Below are 15611 nucleotides of genomic sequence, written 5' to 3' on the forward strand. Positions count from 1 at the left end.
GGAAATAGGAAAGAGGGAAAATCCAGCATGCACTAACATTGGAGCTGGATGACATTCTCAGAACCCCAAATGCATCTTGCATGAGTCAGCACTTAGCTCCCTGCTCTTTTTCTGCCCTCTTCAACCTCTTCCCTGGTCATTTAAAAACAGGTACTTTTATCTCACTGCAAACTTGGAGATGGTTATTTTATCACCTAAGAATCATTTGACTATGTATGCTTAAAAAAAAGGGTAATTTGTTCCTGTGAAATCTAACAGGAGCCCAGCACAAGGTATATTTTTTCTCCTTTCTAAGCCATTTTTAGTTTGGTGCTCTATAGTTTAAATTTAGAGTACCTTTTTCAAACTGGGGGTGGTGGTGCAGAGATTGAACCCAGCTGTGACTTCTGCTGCTGTGAAATGGGAAAATCTGGAATCAGTATTAAAAAAAAGAGGGCTCTCAAGAAGGTGGGTGGCAGGGGAGGGGACTTGCCTTAATTGGGATGGGGGGTAGTGATAAGAAGAAAGAAACAGTGGGAGGTATCTTCGTTATTCCTCCTGCAGAATTCTGCAAGACTTGGCCTCCGAGGATGTGGTGAGGATGCTCTATGTATGCACACACACGTACATGGGCATGTACACCTTGGAACTGGTAGTGAGTCATTAAGTCATGCTGAAAACATTTTACTTTCTCAAAGGCTAGATTCTGAGTTGCCGACATGCTGCTCCTTCTGCCTGGAGTATATTTACCTTCCTTTTTGCCTGGTTCTCAGTTCTATGCCACTTTCAAGTAGTAGCTTCCTCTAGAAGATTTCTTCTCTGACTCCAGGTTTTCTCCCCATGCCCTGCCTTATAAGCACCCTGTGTTTTCCCTTTTATGTCACTTCCCATACTTTTAATTACTAGATTAAATCCTGGCACATCGTAGGCCTTGAACATATACTAGAGTATGGAGGAAGGAGGGAAAAAGGAAAGAAGAAGGAGGGAGGGCAAGAGGAAAGAGAAAAGTAAAGAAAGCCATGTCTGGATCCCTCCTCTTAGGCTAACAAGATGGACAGGTGTAGTCTCTGAGCCTCAATTTCCTCATTTTCAAAAGTGAAATAGTAATACAGGAGTACTTCATTTTATTGCACTTTGCAGATACTATGTTTTTACAAATTGAAGGTTTGTGGCAATCCTGTGTTGAGCAAGCCTAATCGGCGTTATTTTTCCAGCACCATTTGCTCGGTTTGTGTTTCTATGTCACATTTTGGTAATTCTTGCAATATTTCAAACCTTTTCTTTCTTAGTATATTTGTTCTGGTGATCTGTGATCAGTGATCTTTGATGTTACTATTGCAAAAAGATTGCAACTAGCTGAAAGCCGAAGGCTCAGGTGATGGTTAGCACTTTTTAGCAATAAAGTATCTTTTAATTAAGGTATGTACATTGCTTTCTTAAGACATAATGCTGTTGTACACTTAGTAGACTACAGTGTAATGTAAATATAACCTTTATATGCAACTCGTATGGCTTGCTTTATTATGATACTCAAGTTTATTGTGATGGCCCTGGAGCCAAACTTGTGACATCTCCGAGGAATGCCTATACCCAACTCAAAGGATATTGTGAAATTAGAAATAATACGTAAAAAGCACCTAGCGTTGTACCTGACACATAGTAAGTACTCAACATAGTATATTTTAAATGAATATATGTTCCCAAAAAGAAGTTATGAAAAGCACAGAGGAAACCTATAAAACCATCAATCCATGCTTTTGAGATAATTTTTGTTAAAACAGTTTCATCCCCATAGAAAGTGTATCCCCTTTCTATGTAATCTTTTTATTTCTGTATATGTGCTTTACCTTTTTGAGATCATATTTTCTTCTTGTGTGTGTGACTGCCTACTTTCCACATTTTAGTGTGTGCAAAATATTGTTATAGTCATAATACTTCATAATAGTAACCAGGCCTTCAGCTATTAAAAGAAGATCTGGAAACTGGTACTTCAACCATTCAAACTCTGCAGGGCAATGTTTATGATTTAGGAGGGTAATTCAAATTCCAGGGTAAACAAATAATATAGTGGCTAGGGTACAGACTGACTTTGTTAAAGAAACAAATTTCAGATAAGTGAATTTGAAGCTTTTTTTTTTTTTTTTTGGCTTTATTCAATGTATTGGGTAGCATTCCATCTAAAAATCAGAAAGGAGCTCTGAGTTGCTGTACCAAATGGAAGACTTTAATAGGCAGAAGAAGGTGGAAAAAGGAAGTTTCCAAAGAGTGGATTATTTCAGGGAAGGTCACCTTCCTTTGGGGGAAAGGCAGGAGTCTGTCAGGCAGATTACCTCACTAGTGCCAACCAGGTAGTTCCAGATTGACTGGTTAAAGTTTTGACATGGAGCGTAGCACAAGTGACTGTATTTGGGGCCTGCTATTTCTTTTTAAATAATCCTCTCTTTTTGATCAGACTCTTAGCCTGAGAGATGTGATAACAATTTAAGGCATTAGCACCATTCTTAACTACTGCTCTGTAGTTCTCACAGCTTTTGTTAATCCTTGGTGTGATATTCACAGGTCATGACATTTTTTTTGCTGAATGTCTGTGGTATTCACGGGTCACCACTTAAGATTTACATTTTTAAGGTCAGTCATTTGTTCCTTTTTTGATGTTCCAGTCTTACGGAGATTATTTGCGTGGTGGTTAGCAGCTGCAAACATGCCTTTAAAACTTTTGAGGGGAATGCTATGACTTTTACAAGCAGAATAATTCCCAATGTCTGGATGCACTTTGGAGCCATGGTCAACATGACCCAAACCAGTCAAAATCAAATAATTCAAAGAAAGATCCCATTAAAGGAGTTACCTTTTTAAGCCAGGTGGCTTGCTCAGTGATTTTAAGTAATTTGAGTTTCAGCCTTCCTAGAAGTGTTAATCCAGGTGCAGCAGGTGGTGTTGACCACAGCACAGACACCTCTTTGCTCGGCTAAAAGAGAATCAAGGGCTATCCTATTACCAAGAACAACTTTGGCCAGAGAGTCTAAGGGTTTTTGTTGGGCAGCTATCGCTGTAGGAGGGGATTCCGCATTGTTTTCAAGAATTGAGGAGGTATTCCTGATTACAGCCTCCTTTGTATTTATTGTCATGGAAGTAGGGCCCTGCAAAAGGAAGCTAATCCTGAATCTTGAAAGCCTCCCAGTAGGTCCTTTCTAATTTGACAATCCAAATTCAGGGGAGTTGACCCATGAGATGTCCCAGCTTGTTTGTGAACAGTTAGGGGGCACAGTTAGGGAACCTAAGTGGCATTTCCCATTATGCACCAGCTATATAGGCCTTCAAGGCCTGTGGAGAATGATAACCACTGCACAGATGCATCCTGTCAGGGCATAAACCACTTCTGCTATGGTGGCACTGTTAATGGATGGATTGGAGTTTTTGATGAATTCAGCAGTCTGAAAGGTTGCCCATCTTCACATTGGCCTGGGAGATATGGATGGTGGTGTTATATTTCCAGGCCAGTGCCAGAGAAAGGAAAAAAAGAGAAGAAAGAATTCCATGTTAGGTTAAAATATCAAGTCTTGATCCAGCATCTTGGGTGGAAGCAGTCTACATCAAGGTCAACTACTTCTCTTCCTCATCAGTTCGATTCAGAGGTCTCCAGCATTTGCACAGGTGGAGCCTTCCTTAGCGGTGAGATATGTATCCAAGGTTCAAGTCCCTGAAATTTGGCTGCCATACAGGTATTGAGGAGGAGCTGGGGTGGTCCCTTCCAAGGAGACTCAAGGGCAGTCTTTCTTCTTAAGGATTCCAAATCAGAGGGAAGGGAGAAAATTGGAAATGTTAGCTTGTAAAGTTGCAGCCAGATAGTTAAGGAAACTAGAAGAATCCAGGATCAGTTTGTAGGTATATAACAAAACCTCAAAGACAATTAACAGGATTAGAATCTAGTCCACAAAGGTGCAAATATGTTTTCTCTCTATGGTTAGCCCGTTTTTACTAAAGTTTATCACAGTAAAGTAAATTTATTTGTATCAAACTTGGCCTGATTATATAAGTGCTGCAAGAATAGTAATTGGCCATATAGGTTGTTTTAAATCTGCTTTGCTGGAACCTTTCATAAGGAATCACAGATTGAACTTTCAAAAAGCCTCTTGAAGCCAGGGAGCCAAGCCAAGCCAAGGACCTGGTAAGGCTGCTTGGAACCCTGTAAGCAGAGTATCAGGCCAATTTTTCCAAGGGGCTTTATTGACTTCATTGAAGTCAATCTTAGTTCCTTAAAGCTGTCTGGTCATATCTGAGCCTCTGCACATCTCTCTTAAGTATAATGTTTCAGTCGAAGTCTTGATAATATAACCAATGTTTCCTGTTACAAAGAGAACAGATTCTTTTTGAACTTATGCAAATAACTAACTATATTGCCATGAAAAGAATAGTTAAGGGTTTCTGAATTCTGGAGTGATCAGGTAGAGAGAAATAGGAAATATTCCATTTTTGTGTACAAAGATATACTTTACTAAATCGTAGTTAAGTCACAGATAGCTTAAGAGAAAAGATTTCCTTAAATTTTTCCTTAACAAAAAATGCGTCTCTATTCCTCATACTTTCTTTTACCAAAAACACACATTCTACTTTCCTTGTATATTGAGGTGTTTTTATTATTATTTTTAGTAGCTTTAATTACATATACTAGACTTTTTTAACCCTTAAAACCTTAGTGAAAATAAACAAGTAAACAGTTATGAATTATTATGTTATACCAGCATTATTTAGATTGGCAAATTTATGAATGCATTTCATAATCTCTAAGAAACATATGCTTCCTCATATACAGCCTTTTAACATGGAACAGACATGTTTACAAATAAACTCAAATTTATTTCTAGTTTCTCTGCAATAGGATGCCAAAAGATAGATCTATGTTCAGTAGTTAATGCTTTACTATTTTATCTTATTTGGAAATGATAGATAGTCAATGAATTTCCATCCATTAACTTAGCAAAACTCTTAAGTTTCATGTTACCTAAAAGAGTTAAACTATTGAAAAAGTTCACCTAAAAACCTATATCCTGCTTATATCTATTTAACTCACTTTCTCTCTTTAATTGTTTTAGGCTACCCACAAAAACTTCATGAGACATTGGACAAAGTCAGCCATCATTGCAAGCTATTTTTTCTTGCTGACAAATTTTCCAGAGATGACATGAATCTATTTGACCAATAAACCCAAGTAAAATGAAGTTGTCCATCTACATTATTTTTAGTGCTGATAATTCTGAAGACATAACCTAATTAATCCAACGAACTTAAACTAGTTCTTATTTACCAAAGACTATCCTAGATCATATGAATTTAAAAAACATTTGGGTTAGTTTCTATATTTCTGGGAGTTTTGGAATACCCAGTCCCTACAAGTGCTTGAGCTTCAACCAAACTAAATAGAGCTCTTTTGCACATTAATTTTGGCAATACCATTCAGAGGTAGAAACATGTCACACATCTATAACACACACACATATATAGACAACATATATATATATATAGACACACATAATTATGTTGACAGATGCAAATAGTGACCTTATAGCTTTTGTTTTAAATTTTATTTTATTTTTTATCTTTTAACATTTTTTATTGAGTTATAGTCATTTTACAATGTTGTGTCAAATTCCAGTGTAGAGCACAATTTTTCAGTTATACACGAGCATGCATATATTCATTGTCACATTTTTTTTCTCGCTGTGAGCTACCATAAGATCTTGTATATATTTCCCTGTGTTATACAGTATAATCTTGTTCATCTATTCTACATTTTGAAATCCCAGTCTGTCCCTTCCCATCCCCCATGTTTTGAGATTTTAGACATGAAATGTGTATGATAATGCAAAACTCACTAGTTTATTAAAGAGCAGTTGGATCCAAATTCTGTTTTGGCAGTTGGAATTAGTTAAGTTCACTTGCTCAGAGTTACAGCTTTTTACTAATATTTGTGGAGTGGAATTAAAGATTTTTCATTTGCCCAAGTTCCAAATTACCTTTCACCCTTTTGTTTTTATTCTGATAGGAATTACCTCCCTAAAGTTGGTATTTTAAACAGATGACCTAGATAAAGAATCTGAGAGTTTCCTGCTATGGTCAGGTAGTTGATATCTCAAAGGCATAGGGAAAGAATGCAAGTTGGACAACCTAGAAGAAAGGGACAAATTCCTAGAAACATGTAATCTACCATGTAATCTACCAAGACTGAGTTATGAGGAAATAGAAAATCTAAATCAACTAATTACTAGTGAGGAGTTTGAATCAGTAATCAAAAACTTCTCCCAAAGCAAAAGTCCAGGACTAGTCAGCTTCACTAGTGAATTCTTTCAAACAGTGAAAGAATACTTATCCTTCTCAAATTCTTACAGAAAATTGAAGAGGAAGGAATGCTTTCTAAACACATTTTTTGAGGCCAACATCATCCTGATACCAAAACCAGATAAGAGCACAACAGAAAAAGAAAATTACAGGCTAGTATTCTCAATGAACATAGATGCAGAAGTCTTCAACAAAATATTGCAAACCAAATCCAGTCATACACTGAAAGTAGCATACACCACAGTCAAATGGGGTTTATCTCAGGGATGCAAGGATGGTTCAACACTCACGAATCAATCAGTGTGATACGCCATATTAACAAGATGGAGGATAAAAATTAGATGACTGTCTCTATAGGTGTAGAAAAAGCACTTGATAAAATTCAACACCCATTAATGATAAAAATTCTCAGCAATATGGCTATAGAGGGAATGTACCTCAACATAATAAAGGCCATATAAGAGAAACCGAAAGCTAACATCATATTCAGCAATGAAAAGCTGAAAGCATATCCTCTTAGATCAGGAGCAAGACAAGCACGCCCACTCTTGCCTCTTTTATTCAATATAATATTGGAAGACCTAGCCACAAATGTTAGGCACGAAAAAGAAATAAAAGTCATCCCAATCAGAACAAAAGAAGTAGAACTGTCACTATTTGCAGATGACCTGATCCTATACATAGAAACCCCTAAAGACTCCACCAAAAAACTGTTAGAACTTGTCAATGAATTTAGTAAAGTTGCAAGATACAAATTTAATATGTGGCATTTCTATATGCCAATAATAAACTATCAGAAAGAGAAATTAAGAAAACAATTTCATTTATAATTGCATTGCAAAGAATAAAATACTTGGATATAAATCTAACCAAGGAGGTGAAGGACTTGTACACTGAAAATTATAGTACACTGATGAAAGAAAGTGAAGAGAACACAAATGGAAAGATATTTCATCTTCATGAATTGGAATAATTAATGTTGTTAAAAATGTCCACACTACCCAAAGCAATCTATAGATTCAAAGCGCTTCTTATCAAAATTCTGGTGGCATATTTCACAGAACTAGGAAAATAATTCTAAAATAAAATTTGTATGAAATCATAAAAGATCCAAAGTAATCCAAGCAATCTTGAGAAAGAACAGCAAAGCTGGAGGTTTCATGCTCCTTGATTTCAAACTATACTACAAGGCTATAGTGATCAAAACAGTATGGCACTGGTACGAAAACAGAATCACAGATCAGTGGGACAGAATTGGGAGCCTGGGTATAAACCCCCATGTATATGTGTATATGGGATGGATGGTAACTAGACTTGGGGGTGATCACTATGTAATGTGTGTAGATATCAAATTATAATGTTGTACACCTGAAACTTATATAATAAAAAGACAGCTGAACTCTAATGAGAAATTTATGACTAAAGACAGCACAGGGAAAAGCCAAATTGGCAGTATATGAAAGTAAATCAGGACGTTACATAAATAGGCAACTTAGAGTCTTCTCAGGAGACAAACTGGTAAACTGACATCAAAACTCTTCATATTGATTTGTATGTTTATGCCCTGAAAATACTGAATTTTTAAGCAAACTTTTAAGTATATGGAAAAGTACACATAACATCTAAGTACACAAGTTTGTGAGTTTTTATAAAGTTAACACACTTGTGAAACTAGTATCCAAATCAAGTAATAGATTATTACTAGCAATCTAGAAGTCCTCTTCCAGTCACTACTAACCCTACCACCACTGAGTAACTACCAGTCTGGTCTGTTACTGTGGATTAGTTTTGCTTGTTTTTGAATTTTATGTAAATGGAAATATTCAGTATGTGATCTTTTGTTCCAATTTCTTATGCCCAGTGCTGTATTTGTGAGATACATCCTTGTAATGTGGTAGTTGTAGTTCATTTATTCTCATTGCTATACAGTATTCCATCCAGTGAATATGCCACTTCACTTCTTTCATTTTAATTTTGACAGACTTTGGGTAATTTTTAGTTTTGGCATATTACAAAAAGTACTGTTGTGAACATTCTCTTGTGTGTCTTTTGGTGCACATCTGTACATATTTCTGTTGGTTGTAGTCTAAGAGTAAAATGACTGGAGTGCAGCATATATGTACGATCGCGTTAGATGATACTGCCAGTTTTACAAAGTGAATATAGCAAGTTTTCCTCCCATCAGCAGTGAATGAGATTTCTAGTCGCTCTACATCTTTAGCAACATTTGACACTGCTAGTCTTTTAAATTTTAGTGATTCTGGTTTGCGTGTAGTGGCAGATCACTGTGGTTTTAATTTGAAGTTCCATAATGAATCCAAGGTTAAACATCTTTCCAGAAGTTTATTGGCCATTTGCATATCGTTTTTTGTGTGAAAGTCCTGATGATGATTTTTGCCAAATTTTCTCTTGGGTTTTCTGTCTTTTTCTTATTGATTTGAATATTTCGTATTGGTTTATACTTTCTGGATATGAATCCTTTGCATACTTGTATTGCAGAAATCTTCTAGCACAGGTGGCTTGGCTTTTTACTCTTTTCATGATATCCTTTGATGACTAGAAATTCTTTAACGTAGTAGTCTTTGTTTACTTTTGCTGTATAGTGACTACTTTTGGGGTTCTGTTTAAGAAATCTTTGCTTGCCCTAACGTCATAAAGATGTTGTCTTGTGCTTTCTTCTAAAAGCTTTAATGTATTGATTAAAAAGTATTTAAATGCATTTGTCCACATGTCAGTTTGATCTATTGAAAGTAGTTAAATATTAAATAGTATAAAATAATGACTTTGCCACAAACTCCCTACCTGTGTGATCTTTGCCAAGGCAAATTAGCGTTCTGAATTTAATTTCCTCAACTATAAATGGGAATAATATCCACCTGGAAGTACTGTTGTGAGCATCACGTCTAAATGTAAACCGTTATTAAAAAGTTAACTATTACAAAAGATGTTATAGGGACAATTCAGTATATTTAAATGTAGACTGGTTATTAGGGAATTATTAACTTTGTAGCTGTGCAGAGGAATGTTCTTATTAGGAGATGTATGATGAAGAAATGAGTGGTAGAGTAATATGACTTCTCAATTCATTTGAAATAAGTTCAGCAAAAAGGAAAAAAACCCTCAAATATCTAGATAAAGAAAAACTGGTAATATGTTTTCAATTGTTGAACCTAGGTATTAGATTATGTGGGTATTGTGAAATTTTGTCAACTTTTTGGCATGTTTGAAATTTTCATAATAAAATGTTAGCTATTAATGAAGCTATAGCATTCTATGATTTAACATATTTTCCAAAACCAAACATACATAAGGACATAATTAAGTGGATTTTGAGTAACTTGGCTTGTTCTGTCTAGGAAAGAAGACGCAAATGAATTAAGAATAAAAAGTGAACTACAGCATTGCCCGCTCAAGTGAGATAAAGCTGAGATGTTTCCATACAATTAAGGCATTGCTGGGAATATAAGGAGGGAGAAGGTAAGGAAGGGATCTGAACTGTACCGAGTGCCCACTAAGCTCCTCTGTTAGATGCTGTACATATTTTCACCTTGCATTTAAAAAGCAACTCTATGCAGAAGGTAATATTAGAAAAGTTGGGTATGTTTTGGATAGCTTAGCTAACAACTGCTGGATGGTGGAGTCAGCATTTGAACCCAGATCTGAGTTTTGCCTCTCCTTACCTCCATCTCTTCCTTTCTTCTTTACAAGGAAGGTTGTTTTGTCTTTTAAATGAATGTTATGCTTAATGAGGTAGAAACTCTGGAAAATATATATTTATCAATTAGGTTTGTTGTATAATAAATCACCCCGAAACTTACTAAAGACAGTTAACACAGTTCTTTTGGCCAGTAGGTGGGCCCAGCTGGGCATTTCTGATCTGGGCCAAGCTCTGCTCTTGTCAGTGAGGCTTGCTTACATGTCTGGGATGACTGAGCCAACTCCTCCTTGTGGTCTCCCATCCTTAGGCCATCTAACGTTGGGTTCTCCTAAGGAAAGGGAAGGGAAGGGAAGCCAAGAGAGCAAGGACAGGTTCACAGGGTCTCTTGGGCCTAGCCTTGGAACTGGTACAATGTCATTTCCCTTCTGTCTTAGTCATAAAGTAGGTGGCTTAAACAACAGACAGTTGTTTTGCAAGGGTTTGGAGGCTGGGAATTTCAAGTGCAAGGTGCCTGCGTATTCAATTCCCGGTGAGGGCCCTCTTCCTGGCTTGCAGATGGCCACCATCTTTCTGTGTCTCCACGCGACAGGGAGAGAGAGAGCTCTTGTCTCTCTTCCTCTTTTCACAAGAACATTAGTCCCATCATGGGGACCCCACCCTCATGATCTCATCTACTCCTAATTGTCTCCCAAATCCCCCACCTCCAGATACCATCACATTAGAGTTTAGGGCTACAAATATGAACTGGGGGAGGGGAGCACATTCAGGCCACCCTCTGTTGTTCAAAGCAGTTGTAGGGCCAGCCCAGAGTCTAGGAATGTGAAAGTTAACTCTACCTCTTGGTGAGAGAAAATGTGAAGTAATATTACAAAGTGGTGTGGATGGCAAGGAGTGAGGGTGGGGTGAATGACTAGCCATTTTTACAAACAATCATCCAGAACATACAAAAATAAACATCCTTTAAATCATTCCTGATACCACCATTAAGTGATAACCATTGTTAATATGTTGGTGTATTTCCTTCCGTTGTTTTGTCTATGCACATATAAAGGTAGACCTTTTCTTTTTTTTGTTTTTAAAGAATACGATTCACATCTTTTTTCAAATTGAAGTACAGTCAGCTACAATGTGTTAACTTCTGGTGTACAGTGCAATGTCCCAGTCATGTGTATACATACATATATTCATTTTCATATTCTTTTTCGTTAAATGTTACTACAAGATATTGAACATATTTTGAATGATCAGTAATTTGATCATTGATCAGTTTTTTTGCACATATAACACATTTATTTCCAAAGAGTATTTTCCATAGTAAGTTTGTGAAAATAGAAAGTAAACATAAGTATTCTGTGAAACTACATTCAAGGGTTGACAGATTTAGGAAGAAACTTTGTATACTATACAATATATACAGAAAAAAGCAAACATTATAAAAAGTATAAAAATAGACAAAGATACAAATACAATATATTTTGATCAGCATAGTTCCTTGTAGATTCACATTTTGGAATAATATTTGTGTTCTATTCATTTCCCTTAACATTATATTGTAGGCATTTTCTCAGACATTAAATATTCCTTCACAGTGTGGTTTGCCCTCTGATGCAAAAGAAACCAACGTTAATTGCTATGTTCCAGATCACCATGCTAAGCACTTTCACACAGTTGTCTTCACTAAAAAACAAATTTGCAGGATTGACATTCTGTCACCAAACAAAGAATTCAGTTGCTGCTGCAAAGAAAAGACAGTGGATTTTGAATAAAAGATCCAGAGAAAATTATAATAGTTAAGATATATCAGCAGTGCCTATTTTTGTCCTGAAAGCCTTATCTGTCAGTTCTAGCTGCTTTGGAGAGGGCCGTCTCCCTGCTGTGGTGGGAGGGTCGGGCCACTGGCAGTAAATGAGGGCCATTTCTCCCTTTTGCTTAAAGAAACCATCTTGCTAGACCAGCTAACATGTTAAAGCCACACTGCAGGCCGTCACCTACTGTCTCAGTGAACAATTTTATTTGCAAAGATTCTGATATTGATTCTGTGAATAGAGTAAGAATAGCTTGTTAGAGAAGAAGGTGTGATGGAGAGAACACATCCATCTGTGACAGCACGAGCCTCATGGGTCAGTGGATACAGAGAAGGGTGGACTTCGGGGGATTGTTCCCACAGAGCCCCATTGGCAGGCTCTGTGTCCTGAGGAATCAGTTAGAAAATACAGCCCCTTTTACGTAGAGACCACCTGTCCACACCTTTCATTTGATAGGTGAAGCCACATCACATTAGTTTATTTGACTGAACTGGCTGTATTTCAAAACGGGTTTTGTTGAACATCAGTTCTTACTGTATAGGCAACATAATGTGATAAGGAGCATAGAGTTTGGAGGCCAAAGTCCAAGGTTTGCGCCTGGTTTTGCACTGGCTAGCTGTTGGCCGAGATTAAATTGCTGTTGACCCTCGAGCAACACAGGTTTGGACTGGGAAGGTCCACTTGTACATGGATTTTTAAAAATAAACATGTCCCACAGCACTACAAGATTTGTGGTTGGTTGAACCCGCAGATATGCAAGAACTGTGTAGGCCGAGGGCTTACTGTAAAGTTATATGTGGATTTTCCACTGTGTGGAGGGTTGGCCCCCCAACCCCTAAGTTGTTCAAGGGTCAACTGTACTTAATTTCTTTTGAGTTTCAGTTACAAAAGCTTCAGTCTTTTTTAGAGCTGTTGTGAAGATTGAGGCAGTTAACACGTGCACTGTCTAATAGTCGCCAGAGTGGTAAGCAGCCTTTGAGCACTTGGAATGTGGTTAGTCCAAACTGACATGTGCTGTAAGTGTAAAATACACACTGGATTTTGAAGACTTAGTATGAAAAAAAATCTTTCATTGATTACTTTTTTTTGGTTGACTATATGTTGAAATGGCAATATTTTGTCCTCATTGAATTAAAGATATTATTAAAATTAATTCACTTATTTCATTTTAGTTTTCTGTTTTAAAGTGTGGCTACTAGAAATTGTAAAATTACATATATGACTAATATTTGTGGCTTGCATTGTATTTTTATTGGACAATGCTAAACTGCTTGAAAGTTCTCGATAGAACAAAGCGTACAAAGAATAAGTGTTAGTTATAGCCAGGAAGTGTAGACGGTTTAATTGAATAGATAAGGATTCCAAGTGAGAACAAGAAGCTTATTATATTTACCGAGTTTCTTAGCAAGCTTTTATTTAGGCATCTTAATTTTTCTTTTTTATTCGTAGCAGGGAAGTAGACGGGGGAGTAAATAATAATTTAAGTGCATTGAGCTAAGATGATGCAGGGATGGTGCTCAGTACTACATTAGGGAGGATTCCTTTGGTTACAAATGACAGAGAACCAATTTGATTTAACTGAATTGAAAAAGGGGGATTTTGTAACCATGAAATGAGTAGGAGTGCAACTGATTATCTTGAATTCCTGGGATGTACATGCTATTTTCGCTTCCTCTCTCAAAGTCACTTCTTCCTCCTTAGCAACATTGTTTTCTTGGATCATTTATCTCCACATGTCAGAAAGCATGTCTCCTACAAATCCTGCCTGTCTTCCTTGCTCTAGGAAAGACTCAGACTTACTCTCTCACTGGTTTTAAATTGAGAAGTCCTGTGAACAGGCCATGGTTGACTTAGCTTGGTTTCAGGTGCCCCCCTCTGGGCCATGGCAGCTCTAGTTTCAACCATAGAGGAGGAGGATTTCCCTGGGAAAGGGAGTGCTGCTTTGGGCTGAGAAGAGAATGGATATGCCCCACACCTACCCTAATGAATTTAATCAGTATAGCCATGCTGTGGGGTAATACACCAAACTGGAAATGAGGAGACTAAAAAGAAGTTACATATTTTGTCCGAGTACAAACATCCAGCTGGAAGCCCAGGTCTGCCCATCTCCAGAGCCTGTGTTCTTAAACACTACACTGAGAGAGTTCTAGTAAATTGGGGCTGTGTTAACTTAAGTTTTACTGAATTAGCAATTTGCTGTTTTTTTTTCTATACTAGATTGCTTCCCTTTGAAACTTACAGTGAGAATGAGTGTAAGGAAAGTGGCCCATGGAAACATCCAGTAAGGGTTTCTTGAATGGAAAACCAGTACTACTGTGCTCTCCCATCTTACAGTCAGTATTTTAAAGGCATAAAAAAGCTCTACAATAGTTACCTTTATAGTAATACGCCTTAAACATACCACCACTTGGGTATTTTGTTTTCATAATTTGTGATCATCTGCCTTCTTTTGAAAACCTCCCTAGTCCCTATCTCAGTTTTCACCAACGCGTGGTTCCCCGCAGTCTGTACCACGTGGGCATAGTGATTTCAGAGGCAAAGATGAAAGAGTTATGTTCTATGATTCATCAACAATATCTATCCCAAAGGAAATACTCTCTAAAAATGACGATCTTTCAGAAAAAAAGTGATCTAGAGTCTGTGACTCTCTTACTCAGGTCAAAAAGTAAATATTTTTCAAACAAAAATGACTTCAAAAGTCTACAAGTCTTTACTTAACCCTCTATAAATGATTTCATTTACATAGGAAAAAAGCAGTGTGACACCTTTATTGGCTGAATTCATATTAATGCAGTGTGATGGAAAGCTAAGAGTTCTGACCTGGACTGGTCAGAAAACCAGTCTCTTATATGTAGTTCTGTGGCCTTAAGAAGTAATAAATGAAATAGCTAATCTTTGGCATTAAACATAGACCAGTTTCCCCTTATGTCTTTTGTAGACTCTTCCCAGTGGCAGTAGCCGTTCATTTTTTAACACGTGTTTATCAGGTGTCTGCTCTGTGTCAGGCATGTAGTTAGGTACCAAACGCAGTCCTGTCATCATGGAGCTTACAGTCTGATGTGGGGAGGAGTACATGTAACAGGAAATTTCAGTGTAATGTTGTAAGTGCTGTGTTAGAAGACATACAGTGTTCTATGGGACCACGTGGAATTACACCTAACTTGGTTTTGAGAACCTTGATGGTTTCCTGGAGGAGGTGCTTTCTGTGGAAGGATCTGAAGGGCAAGCAGGGTTGGCTAGGCAGGGGATCTTAAAGAAGCTCTATGTTTGGCCTTAGAGAGAGGAATGGGGAAAGCAGAAGAAGTGAGAGCTATCTCCAGAGGGAAGTAGTTGATCTTAGAATGTGGAGGGTCCTTTGCACTGAATACCACAGACTGAGGACAGTGGGAAACCCTTGGATGATTTTGAGCAGCTGAGTCACATAATTGGATCTGCATTTTAGAAAGCTCAAATGTGAATCAGTTCACTCACGTCTTTGTTTCAACTTTCTTTTCTCTAAATTGAAGTGGATAGTCTGCCTTTACAGCTCCTTCCAATTTTAATATTCCATAAATTTCTGCTGTGCTGGCAAAACTTAATTCCATGCTGATTTCCAGATCTCTTGGGTAGTAAGGTCTACGATTACTGGTGCTTGAAGAGGTGATTTTTGTGGGGAAATAAGCAGAGAGGTTGTGCAGGTTGCTCTGACAGTCTCCTGAAAGGGAGCAGGTGGACAGCTTAGCCTCTCAGCAGACAGGTGGAATGGCTCTTTGCCCCGCTTCTAGCACAGGTCTGATGGTTGTTTTCCAGAAATGAAAGTGCTCCTTACTAAGATATTACTGATGGAATGGTAT

The 15611-nt window shown here is 37.4% G+C and overlaps 1 protein-coding gene across 4 annotated transcripts in view; it reads left to right on the forward strand.

Moving 5' to 3' along the window:
* DNAJC6 (DnaJ heat shock protein family (Hsp40) member C6) overlaps window positions 1-15611 on the forward strand; it is a 131766-nt gene that overhangs the window by 22461 nt on the left and 93694 nt on the right. Inside the window, exon 2 of one of the 4 annotated variants that reach the window (XM_032494497.1) lies at window positions 9672-9792. The exons of the other annotated variants lie outside the window; for them this stretch is intronic. The gene's annotated coding sequence lies outside the window, so the exon portion shown is untranslated. The remainder of the gene's footprint in view (window positions 1-9671; window positions 9793-15611) is intronic. 4 annotated transcript variants of the gene reach the window in all.

The sequence above is a fragment of the Camelus ferus genome, chromosome 13, assembly GCF_009834535.1.
Source record: "Camelus ferus isolate YT-003-E chromosome 13, BCGSAC_Cfer_1.0, whole genome shotgun sequence".
Classification (NCBI taxonomy): Eukaryota; Metazoa; Chordata; class Mammalia; order Artiodactyla; family Camelidae; genus Camelus; species Camelus ferus.